Here is a 25,380-nt window from a genome sequence, read left to right on the forward strand (position 1 = left end):
GACACAACATCACCAAGAATACAATCAAATGTGTAACGTGAATCTAATTATTCAGGAAATGAAAATTAAGAAAGGTAGAGATCATCAGTCATTCTATCAGAAACCTAACCCTGGATGCTTAAAAAATGTCAAGATCATGAGAGACAAAAAAAAGTTTTTTAAAAAAATAAATATAAAGTTAAACTATGGGAGCTATACCAGTTTAAAGAAGACTTAAGAGACCCGAAATCCAAATAAAATATGTGATCCTTTGCCAGAAATTTCGAAAATTCCACAAAGGACATTTTTGGAGGGACAATTGGAGAAAGTTCAGTCATATAATGGTATCATTATAAACTTGCTTAGGTATTATACAAGTGTTATAATTATGCAGAAGAATGTCCTTATTCTTAGGATATACATGCTAGAGTATTTGGTTAGTGAAATATCATAATACCTTCAACTAACTTTCAAGGAAGGAAGGAATGGATGGAAGGAGGGAGAGAAAGAAGGGAAGCAGAGAGATAAAGGAGGGTGGAGGGAAAAAAAGAAAAAGATTGGCTCCCGAGAAGGTAACTGTGACTAAAAATGCTCCAAGGTAGATGATAAACTATCATCCAATCTGATGATAAACTATTTCAAGCCAGGGGTTGGAGTGAGGCTTCTTCCTGTACCTTCTGCACACCCATGTTAAAAGAGGCTTAAAAGCACTGCTGCCTATGCTATGCTATTCTCGCTCTGTCACCCAGGCTGGAATGCAGTCATTTGATCTCAGCTCACTGCAACCTCCACCTCCCAGGTTCAAGCGATTCTCCTGCCTCAGCCTCCCAAGTAGCTGGGACTACAGATGCAAGCCACCATGCCTGGCAAATTTTTTTTTTTTTTTTTTTTTTTTTTTGTATTTTAGTAGAGATGGGGTTTCACCATATTGGCAAGGTGGTCTTGAACTCCTGACTGCAGGTGATCCATTAGCCTTGGCCTCCCAAAGTGTTGGGAGCCACAGTGCCTGGCCAGGAGTCTTTAAATGCCATTATGAGGCCTGGTTCTGGTCTGGTGATCCATGAAGGCCACCCTAAACCCCAGAGACAGGAGGGTCCAGTTAAAGAGAGGGAAATCAAAACCCAAACAAAACCAAATCTCCTGCTCAAAATAAGTATGTGACCAAACTTTCAGAAAATTAGCAATCTGTATTCATTATTTTTAAATTTCTCTGAGGAACTACTACATGTCAGGCTATGGGCTAGGTGGAAGTTGCAATCAAGTAGGTGAGGCAGACAATGTATAAATGTATATTTATATATTGTGGTAAGTGTTACTGAGAAAAAAGCAAAATGCATGAGAGAAACTGAATATGAAGGACCTATTTTTAAGGGGATCAAGGAAGTTCTCTCTGAAAACAGAACAAATAAGCTGAGACTTCAATCATGAGTAAGAATTTTCCAGGCAAAGAGTGGTGGAAAGAACTTTCCAGGAAGATGAACTAATACATATAAGGTCCTGAAGCAGGAAAAAGCTTAGTAAGTTCCAAAAAGTCAAAGGTCAATGTGGCTAGAGTGTAGGGAGACAAAGGGAGAGTGAAAGAGGGAGGCAGTGACCAAAGGGTGCCAAGTCTCACAGGCCTAGAAAGAGTTATATTTAATCCCAAATGCAATGGAAAACCTCTGAAGATCTTGAAGCAGAAGAATGGCATTGGCCACTATTTAGCACTTAGATTCTCTGCAATTATCTTACCAGTTTACTTGTTCTCCCCGCAACTAAAATATAAAATCTAAGACAGCAGAGATTTTGTCTCTATTTACTGCGTCATCCTAGCATGCCTATTATACATGCTCAATAATATTTTTTAAATAATTTATTCTTTTGAAAAGATTGCACTGCAATTATGCAGAATATAGAAAAGGTCCTAAGGGTCCACATACCACTACTTGGCATATATGTAGAAGCACTTTTCCGAATATATAGAAGAGAGGTACACAAATGTTCACTGCAACATCAATTATGAAAATTAAAAATGTGAAGCCATTTGAATGTTGATCAAGAGAAAAATAAATTATGATCTTGTGGTTTGGTAGTGTATTATACAACAATTTAAATGAATAAATTAAAGCTGCCTGTATCAACATGAACAAATATAAGAAACACAATGTTAAGTGAAACAAACAAACAGCAGTCTGATACCATCTATATAATACCACAATACTTAAAAATAATACTAAATATCATTTATGGATTCAAATATGTAGCAAAAGTATAAAAGCATGCGAGGGAATAATAAACATTACATTTATATTAGTGGTTACCCGCTGAGAGGAAGGAAGGAAGTGGCATCAGGGAGAGGCATAGAGGAGGCTTCAACTAGAACAAGAAAGCTTTACTTCTTTAGAAAAACAATTCGGGGGGCCAGGTGCGGTGGATCACGCCTGTGATCTCAGCATGTTGAGAGGCTGAGGCAAGTGGATCACAAGGTCAGGAGTTCGAGACCAGCCTGGCTAGCATGGTGAAACTCTGTCTCTACTAAAAATACAAAAAATTAGCTGGGCATGGTGCCAGGTGCCTGTAGTTCCAGCTACTCAGGAGGCTGAGGCAGGAGAATTGCTTGAACCCAGGAGGCGGAGGTTGCAGTGAGCCAAGATCACACCACTTCACTCCAGCCTGGGCGAGTGAGACTCCGTCTCAAGAAAAAGAAAGAAAGAAAAACAATTCACGAGCAAGGTGGTGGTTCTCTGAAGGTTGAGTTAATCTGTGGCACACAAGGAAGCTGATCTCTGTTGCTTTGAACCCCACTGGTCAGACCTGCCATGTCTCAGCACATCCCTACGGCCGACCTACCCCAGGATAGTGTGGAGCACAGCACGTTCACCTGCCACCCAGCCGCCATTCTGTTCTCAAGGCTGCATCTATCCACTGGACTGGTGATGGGGTTGTCAGTGTTTAGCTCCAGTGTTTACCTCCTGCTTCCAGCTGCTGTTTTGAATCCTTGCTCTGCGATGGACTACTCCCTGGCTACAGCCCTCACTCTCCTTAGTCACTGGGACCTTGAACAAGTTGTTTCAGACTATGTCTATGAAGACGCATCAGAGAAAGCTGCCAAGGCAGGCCTTTTGGCACACTTGACTTTAACTTGGCACACTTGACTTTAACCTTTGCCGGGCTTTGTGATTTCAACTATCATGATGGGGGCATCTGCAAAGCTGTTGCCATGCTGTGGAAGCACTGACCTTTTAGACTTAACACCTTAAAAAGTAATTCTTAACACCTTAAAAAGTACTTCTCTTTGCCTCTGCTCTGCCATGCCATTCTACTAACAGTAAAAAGGAAGTACGGTGGCTCACGCCTGTAATCCCAGCACTTTGGGAGGCCGAGACAGGTGGATCATGAGGTCAGGAGATCGAGACTATCCTGGCTAACACAGTGAAACTGTGTCTCTACTAAAAATAGAAAAAAATTAGCCAGGCGTGTGGTGAGCGCCTGTAATCCCAGCTGCTCAAGGAGGCTGAGGCGGGAGAATGGCGTGAACCCAGGAGGCGGAGCTTGCAGTGAGCTGAGATAGTGCCACTGCACTCCAGCCTGGGCGACAGAGCGAGATTCCGTCTCAAAAAACAAAAAACCAAAAAAACAAAAAAAAGGAAGTAACAGATAAGATCATTGTTGAGACAAAACTCTTTGGCGCAATCATAGCTCACCTTCGGCATCCAAAGTCCTGGGCTCGAGCAATCCTCCTGCTTCATCCTCCTAAGTAGCTAGGACTGCAGGTACACAACACCACACCCAGCTATTCTTTTTTATTTTTGGTAGACACAGGGTCTCACTACATTGCCCAGTCTGGTCTCAAATTACTGGCCTCAAGCAATCCTCCCACTTTGGTCTCTCTAAATGCTGGGATCACAGGTGTGAGCCACTGCCCCCAGCCCAGAATTTAATCTTTGAGGAAAAGTTTGAGAGGATTTGTATTCAAGAAACTGTGCAACTGAGTCCCATTTTCTGGTGAGTTAATGAGATTTTTTCCCAGAATCAGAGCATAACTAAACATTATATATGAGCTTTTGCATCTTCATTTACCAATCTCTTAAAGAAAATTCAGTTTAATTACTAAATACATGATCAAACATCTCCTGTATTTTTCCTGATAAGGATAGACAAAGAGAAAGACTGTTAATTCATGCATAAAGACTTTGCAGAAAATTAGACAAAATTTAAGTTTTGAAAACTTCCCCCTCTGTTCGGTTGATATCAGCTATTGATGGATCCATGTCCTTGGGAAACATTAAAATTAGAAAAAGCTGCTATCTCACACTACTAATTTCTAAATCCTAAGAAGTGGAGCTTGGAAAGCTGCTGAATATAGAGAAGTTCCGTTTAGGGAAGAAGTCTCCTTTGTAATTGTATTAAAATATCAAACATTCTAAATGAAAACTTAATCCTTCAAATATGTTTATTTTACTTGTCCTAAAACAATCTGCCTACAAGTATAAAAGTATAAAAAATTATTTCCCCATTTGAAATTTTCTAATATAAAAATATATTCTATGAAATAAAATTTCTAAAAATAAAAAGCTGTGTAACAAAACAGACTCTTTTATGTGAAAAAAGCCCAATGTAGTAAAATATTAAGATTTTATAAATGTAGATGGCTTATTCTTATCTAAAATTAAGAACTTTGTGGAGGATGACACAGGATTGAAATAGACCAGTTGGGAAATTTTGGTGGTCCAGGTAAGGTATGAGGATAGTCTGGGTTTAAGAAAAAGGCAGTGAGGGCAAAGACAAGTAGACAAATATGTTGAAAGTTGAGCCTGTAGTACTTCCTGATGGATTAGCTGGGAGGGGAGAATAGACAAAAGACAAAGAGCCTCAGATTTTAACTTGAGAAACTGTGGATGGAAGTATCATTTACTGGAATAGGGGAGATTGAGATAAAGGTGAAAGTCTACATATGAAGAGAGTAGAAGTTGATAAATCAATTTATTAAACAAGGTGAAGTGCACCTTTGACCAAAATAAGTGGTTCTTCCCCCTGACTGCATCTGAAAATTAACTTGAGAAAGTCATCACAAATTGAATCAATCAATACTAGGCATTGGTATTTTTTTAAATGCTCCTCTGTTATCCTCATATGAGAACCATTGTCCTAAATGATAAAGGTTTCAGTCATTAGTGAGAGCAATAAAATCTATCAATGAGAAACGCCTTAAAATGGGGAGGAACAAGTAGAGTGGTATGTATTCTGGTGGTTGCATAGCAATGGTGGTGTTGGCCATGATGGACTGGACTGAAAATCCACTCTGGAGTAGGCACAGCCTGTTTGCCCTTACCTTTGTGATAAACTGCATCTCTGGAAAAGGGTCTCTTACCGACCAAAACTCAACTCTGAGTCTGAGTAGACCAAGGCTATGGAGTAGATTGCTACCCCATTGCTAAAGCATACTCACATAAGAACAATAGACACTGGGATGCTTTAGCATGATAAGGAGTCATAAAAATACTCTAAACTCTCCCCACCATCTCCTCACCTCTCTAAATCCACCTGATAAATTGATAACTTAAAGAGAAAACGTGGCCTGGCTCGGTGCTTCATGCATGTAATGCCAGCACTTTGGGAGGCCAAGGTGAGTGGATCACTTGAGGCCAGGAGTTCAAGACGAGCCTGGCCAACATGGTGAAACCCCATCTCTACTAAAAATACAAAAACTAGCTGGGTGTGTTGGTGGGCGCCTGTAATCCCAGCTACTCCTACTCAGGAGGCTGAGTCAGGAAAATCTATTGAACCCGAGAGGCAGAGGTTGCAGAGAGCCGAGATTGCACCACTGCACTCCAGACTGGGTGATAGAGCAAGACTCTGTCTCAAAAACAAAAAGGAGAAAATGTAATTGTATTGATACATGTGGTAAGTATTAATTTTTTAATTTAAAATAAAGCTAAGAAGAAAGATTTATTCTATTAAGTCTTTGTTTGTTTTGTTGTTGTTTGTTTTGAGATGGAGTTTCCCTCTTTTTGCCCAGGCTAGAGTGCAATGGTGCAATCTCGGTTCACTGCAACCACCACCTTCCAGGTTCAAGTATTTCTCCTGCCTCAGCCTCCTGAGTAGCTGGGATTACAGGCATGTGCCACCACACCTGCTAATTTTGTGTTTTTAGTAGAGACGGGGGTTTCACCATGTTGGCCAAGCTGGTCTCGAACTCCTGACCTCAAGTGATCCACCCGCCTTGGCCTCCCAAAGTGTTGGGATTACAGGCATGAGCCACCACACTCAGCCTCCATTAAGTCTTAATGGTTTTAAAAAACAATGCATCTTAAGACATGCTTTGTCTGTGTCTTCGTTACACTACTTATAATTCTCACAAATTAACTCAAAACTTGATAAAATCAAATTAATCTAATCTAATGGGAGGTCAGAATTGCTGATACAATTATGCACTTTCCTAATATATATATAAATCTGTAGATTAATCTTCCAATTAGAAACAATCAAGAAAGCTGGGTCCCAAATTGAAGCATAAATTAATTATAGTAGATGAAGAAAATTAGGAAAATAATTAGATAAAGGAACATATTACTCTGATATTATAGAGGAAAGAAAAGTTTAATAATAGAAGAAATTAAAAAATAGATTTAACTAGCCAAGTAATCACCACAAATGAGTATAATAGTAGAGGAAACACAGAGCATTATGGAACACACAGCAGGGTGCCACATCTAGTCTAAGGTCAGACAATATCTCCCAAAGAAAGTGAAGTCTTTAAGGTTATACCCACAAGATCAATAGGAATTATCCAGAAAAAAAAGAGAGAAGCATTAGGGAGAGGTGGAGGAGAGTGTCCCAGAAGGAGGGAATAGTATGTCTAAAGTCCAGAGGCAATAAACGTTGGTTAATTTGAGGAACAGAAAGAAGCTGAAGATGACTCTTGTGGGAAGAGTCAGACATGGGGTAGGAAAGACAGCTGGAGGCTGATGAGACGGTGCCTAGTAACTAGGTGTAGAACTGTAAATTTATCATAGAGGGAGCAAGGGGTCACTAGAGGATTTTAGGAAGGTGAGTGGGAGTGACATGACTGAGTCTTCATCTTAGAAAGACTGCTATGGCTACATGTAAAGAATGGATTGGAAGCAAGAGGTCCAGGTGACAGATGAACCATCTCTGAGCTGGGATGGTGGTTAGTGGCAGTAGGAGTGGTGGAAAGTGTACTGAGTTGGGAGATATTTAGGAGGTAGAATGAATAGAACTGATTCTATGCTGATTAATTTGGAAGGTTGTGAAAGTTAGAGAAGTAAAAATGACTCCATATTTCTGGTGCAGGTGCCTGGGTGGGTAGTGGGATGACTCACTGAGTGAGGAACACAGTGAGGAACAGATTCTGGGGAATATGAGTTTCGTTTTGGACATTTGAAGGTTTAGTTGACTGTGGGTCATCAATGTGGTGCAGATGCTCAAAAAGAAGTTTGATAGATTTACATATAGATACAGACATAGACAATTTTTTTTTTAATTTCAGCAAAAGGACTTGGAATGGAAAATAAAAATTGTCTAAGTAAGGATGGGAATTTCACCTAACAACTTTTAAGCCCAGGATCTTCAGAAGGTCACCGCGATCACCAGCAGAGCTTCACAGAAGGCCAGGTAAGGAGGAAATAGGACTAGTAAGAAGGCAAAAAATGTGCTTATTTGTTTCTGAAAATGGAAACTTGAATAGGAAACTAACAAATGCCTCAAGGATTATAATGAAATATCATATGGAGAATGGTGCCCACTTCTTATTCATCTCCCTTAGGACAAAAGAACAAGAAATGATCTACAACAGGAGAGATTTCTAATAAATTAAGGTAAAGTAAGGTTGTTAAAATCTGGAATGAGTTGTTATAATTGTAGTAGACTCTTATTGCTTTGAGTATTTTTATGTCATAATATTTTTTCTAGCCCAGATAATTTAAGTACAACTGCTCTTGAGAAGTGCAGAAATCTTTTCCATGCCTTGTATTCAGATCTGTCTTTTGTATATAACATGCAGCTGTGATTTTTAACCTTTAAAAAGACAAAGCCACAAGGCAAAAAGCAATTTTTACTTCTCAGTGAAGGAACCGACCTGTGCCTCCTTCATAGAGAACAGTAATTGGATACATTTCTGACCCCGGATCTTGCACTTGGACCCCGTCTGCAAGTTTCGGAGTTGAATGTAGTGCCATGAAGCACACCCAGAAAAAGGATTCCCACCTTCAAGATCCACAAAGGCTGTAAAAAGCAACCTCTGAACTCAGGTTTCATGTCTTTGAGAATGAATTATATTTAATATGCTCAAGAATCCCAATCAGCCCTCAAAAAACATGCTTTAGAAGTACGAAAGAAGCCTCAAAGCAAAAGAAATCCATCTTCTCTTTCTACTTTCTCAGAGAAACCACTGGAGGCTCCCTAAGGCAAGATTCAGAGTTGAGAATCTTATCCAGGTCCCACATTCATGGCAAAGATGGGTCGCCTAAGATCTTTTATTCCCTCTGTATTTAAGGACTCTATCCCCAATACTTTACGGTAAAATTTTCCAGTACTCATGATTAAGCCAAGAACTAATCTTGACCAACGTTTAATCTACAAGGGTGACTTTTAAAAACCAGAATCGCAAATCTACCTTAGGTCCTTCATAGCCAAAATGCTCAAACTGTTCAAGTCTAAGAGTGTCCACATGATGTAATTATGTTTCCAGAACATACTTATGAGGAAACATGTAACAACAAAAGCCCCTATTAATTCCATAACACTTTCAAATGACCTTGTCTTTGAGTTACAAAATATAGCTCAAAAATTATAAAGTTATAATTGTAAATTGTGGAGAAGATTATAGAGAAAAATTATAAAGAAATTAGAGAGAAAAGGTGAAATAAGATATGCATGTATATAAAGTATTTCTTCGGCCTACAGACACTTAGACGTACATAGGAATAGAACAGAGGTTGTTAATACTGGAATCACCTGGGACCTTTAGGAAAGTACTTATGCTTTAGCCCCACCCCAACCAATTAAATCACAATTGGTAGTGGGAGGGGCCCTGGAGGGGATCTGACTTCTGGCTGTTGGTCAGGGTAGGGTTAACAACCACTGAATTAGAGGGTCACTTAATAAATCCAGCGCCTCATGAGGTGCTCATGCCTGTAATCCCAGAACTTTGGGAGGCGGAGGCGGGTGAATCACCTGAGGTCAGGAGTTTGAGACTAGCCTGGCCAACATGGTGAAACTCCGTCTCTACTAAAAATACAAAAAATTAGCCAGGCATGGTGGTGCACACCTGTAATCTCAGCTACTCGGGAGGCTGAGGCAGGAGAATTGCTTGGGCCTGGGAGGCAGAGGTTGCAGTGAGCTGAGATTGTACCACTACACTCCAGCCTGGGCAACAGAGCAAGATTCCATCTCCAAAAAAAAAATCCAAGGCCTCCAGGGTCTGAAGACAATGGATTATAAACCATGCTTTAGAGCTTTAGCTTTTGTTTTATTTTGTCTTTTCCATCCACTTTCCCTGAAGGCTTAATGAACTAGGCCTCCATACCTTTTTCAACATCACATTAGCCCATTGCCCCACCAAAAGATTCAGAGAAAAAGTTCAGTCTCATATTTTGTCTACATCCTCTTTCAAATGCCTTATGGAGTTGTAATATAGAGAAGCTAAAGGAAATAAAAAATATAAAATGAATAATCCATTGAAATACAAACCAATAGATTGCCAAACTTTCTGAAGCTCAAAAAATTGCTTTTATTGATATATCATTTAGTAATACTCATTTAATTCTAATTCATAAAATCATCTCCTTACACTTACGACTTACCAGTAGATGTCACTTATTTTCCAGAAAATGGTTGGAAGGCAAAGCTTTCAAAAATTGATTAGTCTTTAATAACTTGAAATATATTATTCTGCCTTTCTTCATAGAAAGAAGAACTAATTGTTCTGAATTGATGGAAGATTTGAGATTACATTGCATGAAAACAAAGACACAGCATGTGCAACTACAGAGCTCATTCTTTAAGCCTCCTAATTTGATATTTGCTGAGAAAAAGTGAAAAATTATCATTGTTATTCTTAATATGTATTGGCAGAATTTCATTGCTGTATGGTAAACAAAAAGAATCTCCAAATTCTTTCCTAAAGAGTTCTAAATAGTACAAAAGATTATCAAAAGTTGTTTCTGAAGCTTCACTCTTTTATGGACCTGAAGTGATGTAGTTGGAAGTGGAGCATTTTGTACATTCACACAGGTAAGCTCTATTTGCTAAATTTTTAAAGGGCATACCTTTCTTTAAGTCTTTCAAATAGAATTGATGGTTGATAGACACCATCAAATAATGTGATATGAAATTTCAAAAGTTATTGTGATTACCATGTTGTTTGGGGCATGTGTTTTAGTCATGTTGCTAAAGTAAATGTTGTTTGCTGATCTTACTTCCCTCTGTTCTTCCTTTCTTACTTGGCACTTTTCTTTGGTCCTGTCTTATCATCATGACTACTATTATTTCTCTTCATTACAATAAATACAAATCTCAAGGGAAATTCACAGGAAAATGAAGACCCACACCACACTTGAAACCAAAGTGCAACTGACATAGTAAAAAAGAAAATGATGAATTCTTAAACTGCTTTAATAGACAGCCCAGATATCTATTACAGTAAGTCTGCAAATATATTGTACCTGGAGTTAAAATGCAACGTCATGCTCTATAAGCTTTATTGTGTATAATGAAAATGTCTAAGAAAAGGCCAGTACCTGAAGAAAGAGCTATGGGAAGGGTCAGCTAACCAGAAGGCACCTTTCTCCCTGGCACAGTGAGACCATCTAAGAACTGCAATGAATCAGGGAAATGAGGCTCTAAGGTGAAACCAGGAAGGCCAGGGAGTCTGCAAATAAGAGCAAGGGAATTATCAGCACGAAGCTGTGATTCAGACACCAGACAAACAGTCAGAAAGTAGAGAATACAGGGCAAGCCAAGGTCGAGACAGTGATGCATGAAAAGCCAGGTCCAGGTCAGAAGAACAGATGTAACAGTGAGACAATGGAGACCTGGTCTCATCCATTCATCAGAACCTAACATGGACCACCTCCAACAGAGAGCTCTGGAATTCTTTCCACTGAAGACAACTGAGACAACCCGAAAAATGGCCCAAAAATGTAACTGATATGTAGGCAGCTGTCTCAATCACATGCTGATCCTTCCCACATTTATGGCAAATGCCATAATTTATAAAGTCATAGAGATATGTTATATTTTAATTACATAAAGGTTTTATTGTTAATATAGGAAGTTACAATTCCTCTTTGACAAAAGTTTAATGTTAAAAAGTAATTTCTGACCAGGCGCGGTGGCCAACGCCTGTAATCCCAGCACTTTGGGAGGCCGAGGTGGGCGGATCACTTGAGGTCAGGAGTCAAGACCAGCCTGGCCAACATGGTGAAACCTCATCTCTACTAAAAGTACAAAAATTAGCTAGGTGTGATGGTGGGAACCTGTAATCCCAGCTACTCAGGAGGTTGAGGCAGGAGAATCACTTGAACCCAGGAGGCGGAGGTTGCAGTGAGCCAAGATTGCGCCACTGCACTCCAGCCTATGCAACAGAGTGAGACTCTGTCTCAAAAAAAGAAAAGAAAAGAAAAGAAAAAAGTAATTTTTTACAGTCTGCTTTTTAAAGCTTTTTTAGGTTTTGAAATATTTTAAAGTCACATTTTTAAATGTGTTTTAAAAACAGATTTTTAAATAAAATGTGTTTTTAAAAATGTTTTTAAAATGTTCAAAATGTTTTAGTTCATACTTTCTTGTGAAAACATGATGATAAAAATACAATGAGTACCTGATTTTAAAATCTATTTCAAAGCAACAATAATTAAAACTGTTCTAAAAATAGAAAAATTGATGAATGAGAATAGAGAGCCACATATATGCCTATATATGTATATATGCATGTGGAAATAAATGTCTATAGAAATAAGTGTATTTAGTTAATCAAAAGAGTATTATTTCAAATCAGTCAGAAAATTATGGATTATTCAACTAGTGCTATATTTGGGAAAAAGAAGTTAGACCCCTATCTCACATCAGACATCAAAATTAATTTCAAGCAGAATAAAGACTTAAATGTACTCATCTCTTAATAAATTGCAAAAGTAAAACAAAAAATTTACTCAAACCTTGGCAAGACGTATTTCCTATTTTAACATGAAATACTATAGTATTAATCATTTAAGAGGCCAATATCTAGCTTTATTGATAGGACCAGTGAAATGTCTACTTTTGTACACACTAATGAGAATATAAATTAGTGCAATAAATATGGAAGGCAATTTGGCAACAAGTAACAAAAGTCTTTAAAAATTTTTATACTCTTTAATAATTTCATTTCTAGGAATTTATGATAAGGAAAAATTGAAAAATATCTACATATTCAACAGGAAATGGATTATATTATGATATAAACACACTACCACAAAAAAAAGGTGTTAGAATTTATTTTACATGTTATAAGTGGTTTTATTATGACATGAGGAAGTTACATGAAGAAAAGTGGTTTAGAAATCAGTAAAATTAGCATAATTTCCTAAGGGTGATGAAATTACCATCTAAGACAGCACAATAGTTTCAAAAGTGCCCTCCAAAAGGATAGAAGTCATTATGCTACTGAATTGCCAGTAAAATAGATAGGCAACATACACCAGATGACAGCTGTCAAGCTGGAGGTGGGTCAATATTCATAAATAATTTATGAAAAACCATAGCACTCTATACTTTTAGCAAGATATAAGTGAGTCTAAGCTAGCAATCCAAATGGCCCTGGCTGTTTTTTTAAGCCTCTATCATCCTAGCTAAAAAACTCTTCTCATAAAAGGTCCAATTGACCTGCTACCCATAATGCCAAAGGAACTTGATGGTATTGCCTGAAAATCACAAAGAACAAAGAACAGAAAGACTGTCAAGATACTATAATTGGGCAATATTCTGATATGTGAAATGGATGGATTTTTCAACTCAGATTCGGACCCTCTCCACATTTAATGTGAAATATCACAACCTCTTATGTGGCATAGCATATATAATCTTGGAAAACATCCTGATTTTCCAGAAGAATCAATACTACCAACTAAAAAAAAAAAAACTCAACAAACTATTAAACCAGTAAATAGAAGTTTGTAAAAGATTGCTGTGAACAAGTCCTCCAGCCACAGCAGTGTGTTCCACCACTGAAAGCCCAGGTTAGAAAAAAGTCAGGCATCTTCCACTCGGAAAAGGACTTGGAAGCAGCTTAACACTACTTCCCACCAACCTTCCAGGTGGATCCCTGGAGCTGGTTGGTTCCATACACACTCCCTTCCCCACTATAAGTTCCTGCATCCCTGAAGCCTTTCTTCTCCATTCCCAGGCCAGGCTCTCCATTTCCTTGGTGTTCACCCTAGCTTCAGTTACAAATAAGCAACAGTGCCGAGAGTACCTGGACTCCTTGCAGAAGTTACATGGTCACATGTTCCACTAAAAAAAAAAAAAAAAAAAAATGGGGACATGAATCTCTTGCCCTATAATTTGAGAGTAGAAGTGACATACCAAACTGAAGGTGTCAACCTGTGGGGAGGTCATTCAGAGGCTGGATCCCATCAGCAGGAATCATTTGTAAATAATCTGGATGAATACAAGTAAGTGTGCCTTTTCCTTAAATAAAGCACCAAAGTGCTTTCACATAAATGTTTGAGAGTAGGAGCCCTCTAGCCAGACACACTGGAGAAATGAGTCGGCATGTTCATTGGCACTCTCATCTAAGCTATTCCACCTTGGATAGAGTTGACTAGCCCCTCTTAGAACTGTTCTCTTGCCTGCTGCCTTGTAACATGTCATTTTCTTAGCCAGCTAGCAAAATGCTGCAGTGGTTGTTTTACAAACTAGTTCAAGCACCTGGAATAGCCAGCTAATTAGACCATTCATATTTTTCAGGTTTGGGTTTTGCTGGGCTAGAAAGATCTGATATATCGGCTAGCATTTACTCTCATGCAAATAACAGGATCAGGAACCATTCTATAAATCTCAATTCATTTCTGAGGTGTTCCAATAAAATGAGCAATCAATTTAACCAACTAGAATTCTTCACTTTAGGATCTGCATAGTACGGAACAACAGAAGCAGTAGAAATTGCAACAAGCCTTAGGCTACCAAAGTCTATAAGACTCCTAGATATTCCTTCAGATGGAGTTGCAAAAACAAATTGAAAAATTTCATAGCTTCCAAGTCCCTCTGCCTTTCTTAAGAAAGGTTATCTTATAGGCATCATTGGATATTGTCTTCCCCACCATAAGCCACCCATCAGCACACTCACATACAAGTACATCTGATACATCTAGCTACACTGCACCCTACAACAAGAGATTTCATACAATTAGTTCCATGATTGACATGAAAATTTTATGAAAATTCACCAAAAGCTAAGTCATCAAGTTAGCCAATTTGAAATCACCATGTCAAATAACTGATATCATGCAGAAAATATCATTTAACTCCAATGCACTTTAGTTGGGAACAATAATAAAAAGATAATTAGTGAAACCAAATATTTAAACATTTAGAATACATTTCTGAATTACCCATCAATCAAAAAATTAAAATAGAAGTTATAAAATACTTTAAAAATACTGAGAAAAATAATGTCTAACTATAAAAATACCAGGATGATTACACATCATATATGAAAACTGTGGTCCACAGTTAAAGAGTTCTTAAAAGTTCTGTCATAAATACTTATCTCAGGAAAAGAAAAAAAGAAATGTTCAACTTAATAATCATCCAACCATAAGGAGTTAGGGAAAAAGAACAGCAAAATAAATTCCAGAAAACTGAAAAAATAACAAAAATAAGAGCAAAAGTTAAAGAAAATGGCAGGAAATATATAATGAAGACAATTTTTAAAAATGTTTCCCCCCTCAAAACTCATGTTAAAATTTAATTGCCATTGTGACGATATTAGGAAGTGAGACCTTTAAGAGGTGTTTAGGTCATGAGAGCTCTGCCCTCATGAATACACTCATACCATTATCACTTGAGTGGGTTCATTATTGCAGAGGTGGGTCTGCCTCTCCCCAGCAGTCTTTGCCCTTTCACCATATGCTGCCTTCCACCATGTTATGCCATAGCAAGAAGGCCCTCACCAGATGCAGACACCTTGATCTTGGACTCCCTGGCTTCCAGAACTGCGCACTGATAAATTTCTGTTTATTATAAATCACCTAGTCTATGGTATTCTGTTATAGCAGCACAAAACTGACTTAGAATTAAGTCAAGAATTAACAAAGTTCAAAAGAAGAATAACATATGAAATTCTCTAGAGAGAATAATCAAGAGAGAAAAAAGAGAGAGAGGCCTTATATTTTAAAAAATCAGGAATAAAATGGGGCTAAAACTATAGTTGCTACAAAGATTAAACAAATATAATGGTGTTATGAACAACTTTGTGCCAATAAATTTGAAAAGTTAGATGAAATAAATAGATAAAAACTTACCCAAAAAATCTTTCAAAAAACTAGAGAACACGAAGAGTCCTATAAGCTTTAAAGAAATTGAATCCGTAGTTTAAGATATTCCTATTCACACACACACACACACACATCCTCAGATCCAGATAGATTTCTAGGAAATTCTACAAAACATCAGAGCATTGGGCAATTCTAATTTATTACAAACTATTCCATATAATGGAAAAAGAAAGACCATTCTCCCAGTTCATTTGTGATATAACCTTGCTTTCAAAACCAGACAAGAGTATTCTAAGGAAAAAAAAAAAAAAAAAAAAGGCTGGGCATGGTGGCTCACACCTGTAATCCCAGCACCTTGGGAGGTCAACACAGAAAGATTGCTTGAGCCCAGGAGTTTGAGACTAGAGTGGGCAACATGGTGAAACCCTGTCCCTACAAAAAAATGTTTTAAAATTAGCCAGGCATGGTGGTTTGTGCCTGTAGTCCCAGTTACTTGGGAGGCTGAGGTGCGAGGATCACCTGAGCCCAGAAGGTTGAGGTTGCAGTGAATCTTATAATTGTGTCACAGAACACCAGCCTGGGTGACAAAAAAAGAAAAAGAGAAGGAAAATATAAAAATATAGACAGTCTTGCTCATGAATAGATACAGATGCAAAAAACCCTAAAAACCAAAAATTTTGTGAAACAAATCAGACAATGTATAAAAAAGGTAACTTTTTATGACCAAGTTGATGCTTCCTAGGAATGCAAGATTGGTTTAATATGATAGCCATTAAAGTAATTCACCACATTAACAGTGTAAGGTAAAAAAATCATATCTTTATAAAGGCAGAAAAAATTAATAAAACTCTGCATTCTCTTGTGATTTTAAAAATAATAACAACTACCTCCTTAGCAAACTGGGAATAGAAGGGAACTTTCTTAACCCAATAAAGGGAATCTCAAAAAACCCACAGAAACCTCATACCTAATGATTAAACTGAAAGCATTTTCTATAAGCTCAGTTTGAAGACAAAGAGATCTGTTATAATCAGTCTTGTTCTACATGATACTGGAGGTTCTTGCACAGTAAGGAGGTAAGAAAAAGAAATAAAAGGTAAGGGATTGTAAAGAAAGAAAACCATCATTGTTTGCAGATGATATGATTGCTTACACAGACAATCTTAAACAGCTACGGATAAAAATTTAAATAAGAGTTGTTGGATTCCAAATTGATACACAAAAGTAAACTGCATTTCTCGATAACCACAATTAACTAAAAATATAATTTTTCAAATATACTGTTTAAAACATCAATAAACATTTTTAAATACCTAGGATATAATATAGCAAAGAATGTGTAAGACTTTTATAGTGAAAACTAAAAAAAAAAAGTCTTAAAAAACATTAAAGAAGATTAAATTGCAAAAAACAATATTGTATTATTGGGAAAACTGACTTCATAAATCTGTAATTCCCCCTAAACTGACCTATAACTTCAGTGCAATTCCAATAGAAATCCTATCACAGTGTGTATGTGTGTGTATGTGTGAAACTCAACAGGCTGATTATAAAACTGACATGAAAGAATAAAGGGCCAGCTGAAGCCAAGACCCTCCTGAGGAAGAACAAGGCATAGGGGTCGGGGAGAAGATTCACTCTGCTAGATATTAATACTTTCTATGAGCTACAAAGATTAAGGCAGTATGATGGTAATACAGGCATAGATAAATAGACCAACGGAATAATAGAGAGCCTAGTAACAAACCCATGCACATACAAAAAATGGATTTATGGCAAAGCAAGCATCACAGATCATAAGAAAAGATGAACTACTCAATAAATGACCCTAGGTCAATTGCTTATTCAAATAGAAAAAAATAAAATTGTATTCATATCCTACACCCTAACACAAAAAAGAGGAATTACAATTAAATTAAATACTTAATATGAAAACAAATTTATAAACATTTCCAAAGTCACTATAGAATATTTTTCTTCATACCCTGTTTCAAGAATAAGAACAAAAATGCAAATTTCTATAAGATCAATAAATCAAGTTGTATTAAAATTAAGAGCTTGGGCTGGGCATGGTGGCATGCACCTGTAGTCCCAGCTACTCAGGAGACTGAGGCAGGAGAACTGTTTGAACACGGGAGGCAGAGGTAATAGTGAGCCAAGACCTCATCACTGCACTCTAGCCTGGGTGACAGAATGAGACTCGGTCTCAAAAAAAAAAAAAAAAGAACCTGGATTTTCCATTACAAATGAAAAGCAACAGTGTACCAGCTCTGCTAAGGGACAGAATGCCTCCTCAAGTGGGTCCCTGACCCCTGTGCCTCCTCACTGGGAGAAACCTCCCAAAAGCGGTTGTCAGACACCTCATACAGGAGAGCTCTGGCTGGCATTAGGCCAGGGCCTCTCTAGAATGAAGCTTCCAGAGGAAGGAGCAGGCAGCAATCTTTGCTGTTCTGCAGCCTCCACTGATGATATCCAGGCAAACATCGTCTAGAGTGGACCTCCAGCAAACTGCAGCAGACATGAAGAAGAGGGACCTGATTGTTAGAAGAAAAATTCACAAACAGAAAGTGATAACATCAACGTCAACATCAACATAAAGGACCCCCAGACAAAAACCCTATCCAAAGACCATCAGCCTTAAAGATCAAAGGCAGATAAATCCATGAACATGAGGAAAAACCAGTGCAAAAAACAACTGAAATTCAGAAAACCAGAATGCCTCTTCTCCTCCAAATGGTTATAGCCCCTCTCTGGCAAGGGCACAGAACTGGATGGAGAATGAGTTTGACAAACTGACAGAAGTAGGCTGCAGAAAGTGGGTAACAACAAACACTTCTGAGCTAAAGGAGCATGTTTTAACCCAATGCAAGGAAGCTAAGAACCTTGATAAAAGGCTATTGGAACTGCTGACTAGAATAACCAGTTTAGAGAGGAACATAAATGACTTATTGGAGCTGAAAAACACAGCAGGAGAACTTCCTGTAGCATACACATGTATCAATAGCCAAATTTATCAAGTAGGAGAAAGAATATTAGAGATTGAAGATGAACTTACTGAAATAAGGTGTCAAGATTAGAGAAAAAAGAATGAAAAGGAATGAACAAAGCCTCCAAGAAATATGGGACTACGTGAAAGGACCAAACCTATGATTGATTACTGTACCTGAAAGTGATAGGGAGAATGGAACTAAGTTGGAAAACACACTTCAGCATATTATCTAGGAGAACTTCCCCAACCTAGCAAGATGGGCTGACATTCAAATTCAGGAAATACAGAGAATACCACTAAGATACTCCTTGAGAAGAGCAACCCCAAGACACATAATCGGCAGATTCTCCAAGGTTGAAACGAAGGAAAAAATGTTAAGAGCAGCCAGAGAGAAAGGTCAGATTACCTACAAAGGGAAGCCCATCAGACTAACAGTGGATCTCTCTGCAGAAACCCTACAAGCCAGAAGAGAGTGGGGGCCAATATTCAAAATTCTTAAAGAAAAATGTTTTCAACCCAGAATTTCATATCCAGACAAACTAAGCTTAATAAGTGAAGGAGAAATAAAATCCTTTACGGACAAGCAAATGCTGAGGGATTTTGTCACCACCAGGCCTGCCTTACAAGAGCCCCTGAAGGAAGCACTAAATATGGAAAGGAAAAACCAGTACCAGCCACTGCAAAAACACACCAAAATATAAAGACCAATGACACTATGAAGAAACTGCATCAACTAATGTGCAAAATAACCAGCTAACATCATGATGAAAGGATCAAATTCACATGTAACAATATTAAACTCAAATGTAAATAGGCTAAATACCCCAATTAATAGACACAGACTGGAAAATTGGATAAAGAGTCAAGACCCATTGGTGTGCTGTATTTGGGAGACCCATCTCACATGCAAAGATACACATAGGGTCAAAATAAAGGGATGGAGGAATATTTGCCAAGCAAATGGAAAGTAAAAAGAAAGCAGGGGTTGCAATCCTAGTCTCTAATGAAACAGACTTTAAACCAACAAAGATCAAAAAAGACAAAGAGGGGCATTACATAATGGTAAAGGGATCAATGCAACAAGAAAAGCTACCTATCCTAAATATGTATGCACCCAATACAGGAGCACTCAGATTCATAAAAGAAGTTCTTAGAGACCTACAAAGAAACTTAGATAACTGCACAATGATAGTGGGAGACTTTAACACTCCACTGTCAATATTAGACAGATCAATGAGACAGAAAATTAACAAGGATATTCAGGACTTGAACTCAGCTCTGGACCAAGTGGACCTAAGATATCTACAGAACTCTCCACCACAAATCAACAGAATATACATTCTTCTCAGCACCACATAGCATATATTCTAAAATCAACCACATAATTGGAAGTAAAACACCCCTCAGCAAATGCAAACAAATGGAAATAATAACAAACAGTCTCTCAGACCACAGTGCAATCAAATTAGAACTCAAGATTAAGAAATTCACTCAAAACCGCACAGCTACATGGAAATTGAACAACCTGCTCCTGAATGACTACTGGGAAAATAATGAAATTAAGGCAGAAGCAAAGAAGTTCTTTGAAACCAATGAGAACAAAGAGATAACACACCAGAATCTCTGGGACACAGCTAATGCAGTGTTGAGAGGGAAATTTATAGCACTAAATGCCCGCAACAGAAAGTTGGAAAGATCTAAAATCGACACCCTAACATCACAATTAAAAGAACTAGAGAAGCAAGGGCAAACAAATTCAAAAGCTCGCAGAGGAAAAGAAATAACTAAGACCAGAGCAGAACTGAAGGGGATAGACACATGAACAACCCTTCAAAAAAATCAGTGAATCCAGGAACTGGTTTTTTTAAAACATTAACAAAATAGATGGACCACTAGTTAGACTAATAAGGAAGAAAAGAGAGAAGAATCAAATAGACACAATAAAAAATGATAAAGGAGGTATCACCACTGATCCCACAGAAATACAAACTACCATCAGAGAATACTAGAAACAGTACTACTCAAATAAAGTAGAAAATCTAGAAGGCATGATAAATTTCTGGACACATACACCCTCCCAAGACTACACCAGGAAGAAGTTGAGTCGCTGAATAGACCAATAACAGGTTTTGAAATGAAAGCAGTAATTAACAGCCTACCAACCAAAAAAAGTCCAGGACCAGATGGATTCACAGCCGAATTCTACCAGAGGTACAAAAAGGAGCTGCTATCATTCCTTCTGAAACTATTCCAAGCAATAGAAAAAGAGGGACTCCTACCTAACTCATGTTATGAGGCCAGCATCATCCTGATACCAAAACCTGGCAGAGAGAGACACAACAAAAAAAGAAAATTTCAGGCCAATATCCCTGATGACTATTGATGCAAAAATCCTCAATAAAATACTGGCAAACTGAATCCAGCAGCACATCAAAAAGCTTATCCAACATGATCAAGTCGGCTTCTTTTGTGGGATGCAAGGCTGGTTCAACATATGTAAATCAATAAATGTAATCCATCACATAAACAGAACCAACGACAAAAACCACATGATTATCTCAATAGATGCAGAAAAGGCCTTCAATAAAATTCAACAGCCCTTATGCTAAAAAGTCTCAATAAACTAGGTGTTGATTGAACATATTTCAAAAAAATAAGAGCTGTTTATGACAAACCCATAGCCAACATCATACTGAATGGGCAAAAGCTGGAAGCATTCCCTTTGAAAACCAGCACAAGACAAGGATGTCCTCTCTCACCACTCCTATTCAACATACTATTGGAAGTTCTGGCCAGGGCAATCACACAAGAGAAAGAAATAAAGGGTATTCAAATAGGAAGAGTGGAAGTCAAATTGTCTCTGTTTGCAGATGACATGATTGTGTATTTAGAAAACCCCATTGTCTTAGCCCAAAAACTCCTTAAGCTAATAAGCAACTTCAGCAAAATCTCAGGATACAAAATCAATGTGCAAAAATCACAAGCATTCCTATATACCAACAATAGACGAGCAGACAGCCAAGTCATGAGTGAACTCCCATTCACAATTGCTATAAAGATAATAATACACCTAGGAATACAACTTACAAGGGACGTGAAGGACTTCTTCAAGGAGAACTACAAACCACTGCTCAGGAAATAAGAGAGGACACAAACAAATGGAAAAAAAAAATCCATGCTCATGGATAGGGAGAATCAGTATCATGAAAATGGTCATACTGCCCAAAGTAACTTATAGAGTCAATGCTATTCTCGTCAAGCTACCATTGACTTTCTTCACAGAATTAGAAAAAAAACTACTTTAAATTTCATATGGAACCAAAAAAAGAGCCTGTATAGCCAAGACAACCCTAAGCAAAAAGAACAAAGCTTGACGTGTCATGCTACCTGACTTCAAACTATACTAGAAGTCTACAGTAACCAAAACAGCATGGTACTGGTACCAAAACGGATACATAGACCAATGGAATGAACAGAGACCTCAGAAATAACACCACACATCTACAATCATGTGATTTTCAACAAACCTGACAAAAACAAGCAGTGGGGAAAGGATTCCCTATTTAATAAATGGTGATGGGAAAACTGGCTAGCCACATGCAGAAAACAGAAACTGGACCCCTTCCTTACACCTTATACAAAACTTAATTCAAGATGGATTAAAGACTTAAATGTAAAACCCAAAACCATAAAAACCCTAGAAGAAAACCTAGGCAATACCATTCAGGATACAGGCATAGGCAAAGACTTCATGACTAAAACACCAAAAGCAATTGCAACAAAAGCCAAAATTGACAAATGAGATCTAATCAAACCATAGAGCTTCTGCACAGCAAAAGAAACTATCATCAGAGTGAACAGGCAACCTACAGAATGGGAAAAAATGTTTGCAATCTATCCATCTGACAAAGGTCTAATATCCAGAATCTACCAGGAACTTAAACAAATTTACAAGAATAAAACAAACAACACCACGAAACAGTGGGCAAAGGCTATGAACAGATGCTTCTCAAAAGAAGACATTTATGTGGCCAACAAACATGAAAAAAAGCTCATCATCACTGGTCATTAGAGAAATGCAAATCAAAAGTACAATGAGATACCATCTCATGCCAGTTAGAATGGTGATTATTAAAAAGTCAGGAAACAACAGATGCTGGAGAGGCTGTGGAGAAACAGGAACGCTTTTACACTGTTGGTAGGAGTGTAAATTAGTTCAACCATTGTGGAAGATAATGTGGTGATTCCTCAAGGATCCAGAACCAGAAATATCACTTGACACAGCAATCCCATTACTGGGAATATACCCAAAGGATTATAAAATCATGCTGCTATAAAGACACATGCACACGTATGTTTATTGCAGCACTATTTACAATAGCAAAGACATGGAACCAACCCAAATGCCCATCAATGATAGACTGGATAAAGAAAATGTGGCACATATACACCATGGAATACTATGCAGCCATAAAAAAGAATGAGTTCATGTCCTTTGCAGGGACATGGATGAAGCTGGAAACCATCATTCTCAGCAAACTAACACATGAACAGAAAACCAAACACCACATGTTCTCACTCATAAGTGGGAGTTGAACAATGAGAACACATGGACACAAGGAGGGGAACATCACACACCAGGACCTGTCGGGGAGTGGAGGGCAAGGGAAGGGAGAGCATTAGGACAAATACCTATGTATACCTATGTATACCTATGTATACCTATGTAACAAACCTGCATGTTTTGCACATGTATCCCAGAACTTAGAGTATACTTTTAAAAAATTGCTAAGGGTTATAGATTAGATACCCTTTAATGTAAATATTCAAATTTATTTTTATAAAAAAGCAGATATATTGAGATATAATTGAAATACAAAAAAACTGTACATGTTTAACATATATGATTTTATTAATCTGAACTTATGGTTACACCCACGAAATGACCACAAATCAAGATATGAATATAACTATCACCCACCCCAAAGTTTCTTCATGCCCTTTTTAATCCCACCTTCCATCCCTCCCGCCCCACCATACCTCAGATAACACTGACCTGCTTCCTGTCACTAGAGAGTAGTTTGCATTTTCTACAGTTACAGTTTTATCTAAATCAGCCGTGCAGTATGCATTCTTGTCTGACTTCTTTCATTCCACATTATTTAAAAAAAGAATGAAAATCAAGCAATAGAGAAGAAAAATATTTGTTAATACATATAACCAATAAGGAGGGTGGTGTTCAGAATACATATATATAAGGAGCTCCTACAAATCAATAAGCAAAAAGCAAACTCAATAGGAAAAATGGGCCAATGACATGGACCAGTACTGCACAGTAAGAGAAAACACAAACATATGAAAAGAAGGTTGAGGGGGAGTCATTAACTGAGTTCATCCCAAACATCTGCATGACCTATACTTTCATACCCACCATGAGTGGCCTGTTCTTCTATTGGCTGGGAGGTAAATGAGGACCCTGTCCATACATCAGGTGGCCATGAGGGGAATGGGCTTGGTAGGGAAAGCTAGAATTTGTGCTCTGGTGACCATGGTGGTCCTGGCCTCATATATATTAACTGTGAAGAGGAAGATGCAGCAGCAGAAGAAGAAAAATGAATAACTAAGAAACGAATCCTTGTGCTCACTTCGGCAACACATATACTAAAATTGGCATGATAGAGAGAAGATTAGCATGCCTCCTGCACAAGGATGATGAGCAAATTCATGAGGCATTCATTCATTGCATATTTTTAGCAATCCCACTACTGGCTATATAACCAGAGGAATATAAATCATTCTACCATAAAGGCATGCACAAGAATGTTCACTGAAGCACTATTAACAACAACAAAGACATGGAATCAATGTCTTTGCAGGACACGCATGGAATCAACCTAAATGCCCATCAATGGGACATATTGGATAGAGAAAATGTGGTACATATACACCATGGGATACTATGCAGCCATAAAAATAATGAGATCATGTTTTTTGCTGGAACATGGATAGAGCTGGAGGCAATTATTATTAGCAAACTAACACAAAAACAGAAAATCAAATACTGCATGTTCTGACTTATAAGTGGGAGCTAAATGATGAGAACTCATGAACACAAAAAAGGGAACAACAGACATTGGGGCCTACTTGAGGATGGAGGGTGAGAGTAGGGAGAGGAGCAGAAAAAATAAATATTGGGTACTAGGCTTAATACCTGGGTGATGAAAGAGTTATACAACGAACCCCCATGACACAAGTTTACCTACATAACAAATCTTTACATGTACCCCCAAACCTAAGAGTTAAAAATAAATAAATAAAAGTTACAAAAATGAATAGTTAAAAGTCTGCGGTCATGCAAATATGATGCCAAGATTCCAGGAGACCTACACAAAATGCCCATAGCAGCATTATTGATAATAGCAATAAATAAATAAATAAATAAAACTACAAATAACTCAAAAGTCGGTCAATAGTAGGACGGACAAATTTTGATATGTTTATACAAAGGAACATTATATGGCACTGGAAATTATTGCTACACATTTCAACATGAATTAATCTCAAAAATATAATGTTGAGCAGAAAAAGAAACAAAAGGATACATGTAGAATTATTCCATTTATACAAAGTTCAAAAGTTCTTTACAATTCTTTCTACATTGTTTTGTCCAAGTAATTTTTATGACTTTGATACTAGTGTCTGACATGCATGTAATTTAAAGTCAACAAATATAGAATGACAAAAATGAGCCGTCAGAAATTTGTATCTACTTACTTATTTATTCATTTATTGAGACAGGGTCTCACTCTGTTGCCCATGCTAGAGTGTAGTGGCTCAATCATAGCTCACTGCAGACTTGATCTCCCAGGCTCAAGTGATCCTCTCTCCTCAGCTTACTGAGTAGCTAGAACGACAGGCACAGCCACCATGCCCAGCTAA

The 25,380-nt window shown here is 37.7% G+C and overlaps 1 protein-coding gene and 2 pseudogenes across 7 annotated transcripts in view; 2 read left to right on the forward strand and 1 right to left on the reverse strand.

Annotated features, from left to right (window-relative positions):
• Window positions 1–25,380, reverse strand: part of LOC105483169 (phosphodiesterase 11A) — a 510,053-nt gene that overhangs the window by 410,811 nt on the left and 73,862 nt on the right. The gene's annotated exons all lie outside the window — the stretch shown is intronic.
• LOC139357029 (succinate dehydrogenase [ubiquinone] cytochrome b small subunit, mitochondrial pseudogene) lies at window positions 1,012–3,196 on the forward strand (annotated as a pseudogene).
• Window positions 24,079–24,193, forward strand: LOC112424495 (U6 spliceosomal RNA; annotated as a pseudogene).

Source organism: Macaca nemestrina, chromosome 11 (assembly GCF_043159975.1).
Source record: "Macaca nemestrina isolate mMacNem1 chromosome 11, mMacNem.hap1, whole genome shotgun sequence".
In the NCBI taxonomy this organism is placed as follows: Eukaryota; Metazoa; Chordata; class Mammalia; order Primates; family Cercopithecidae; genus Macaca; species Macaca nemestrina.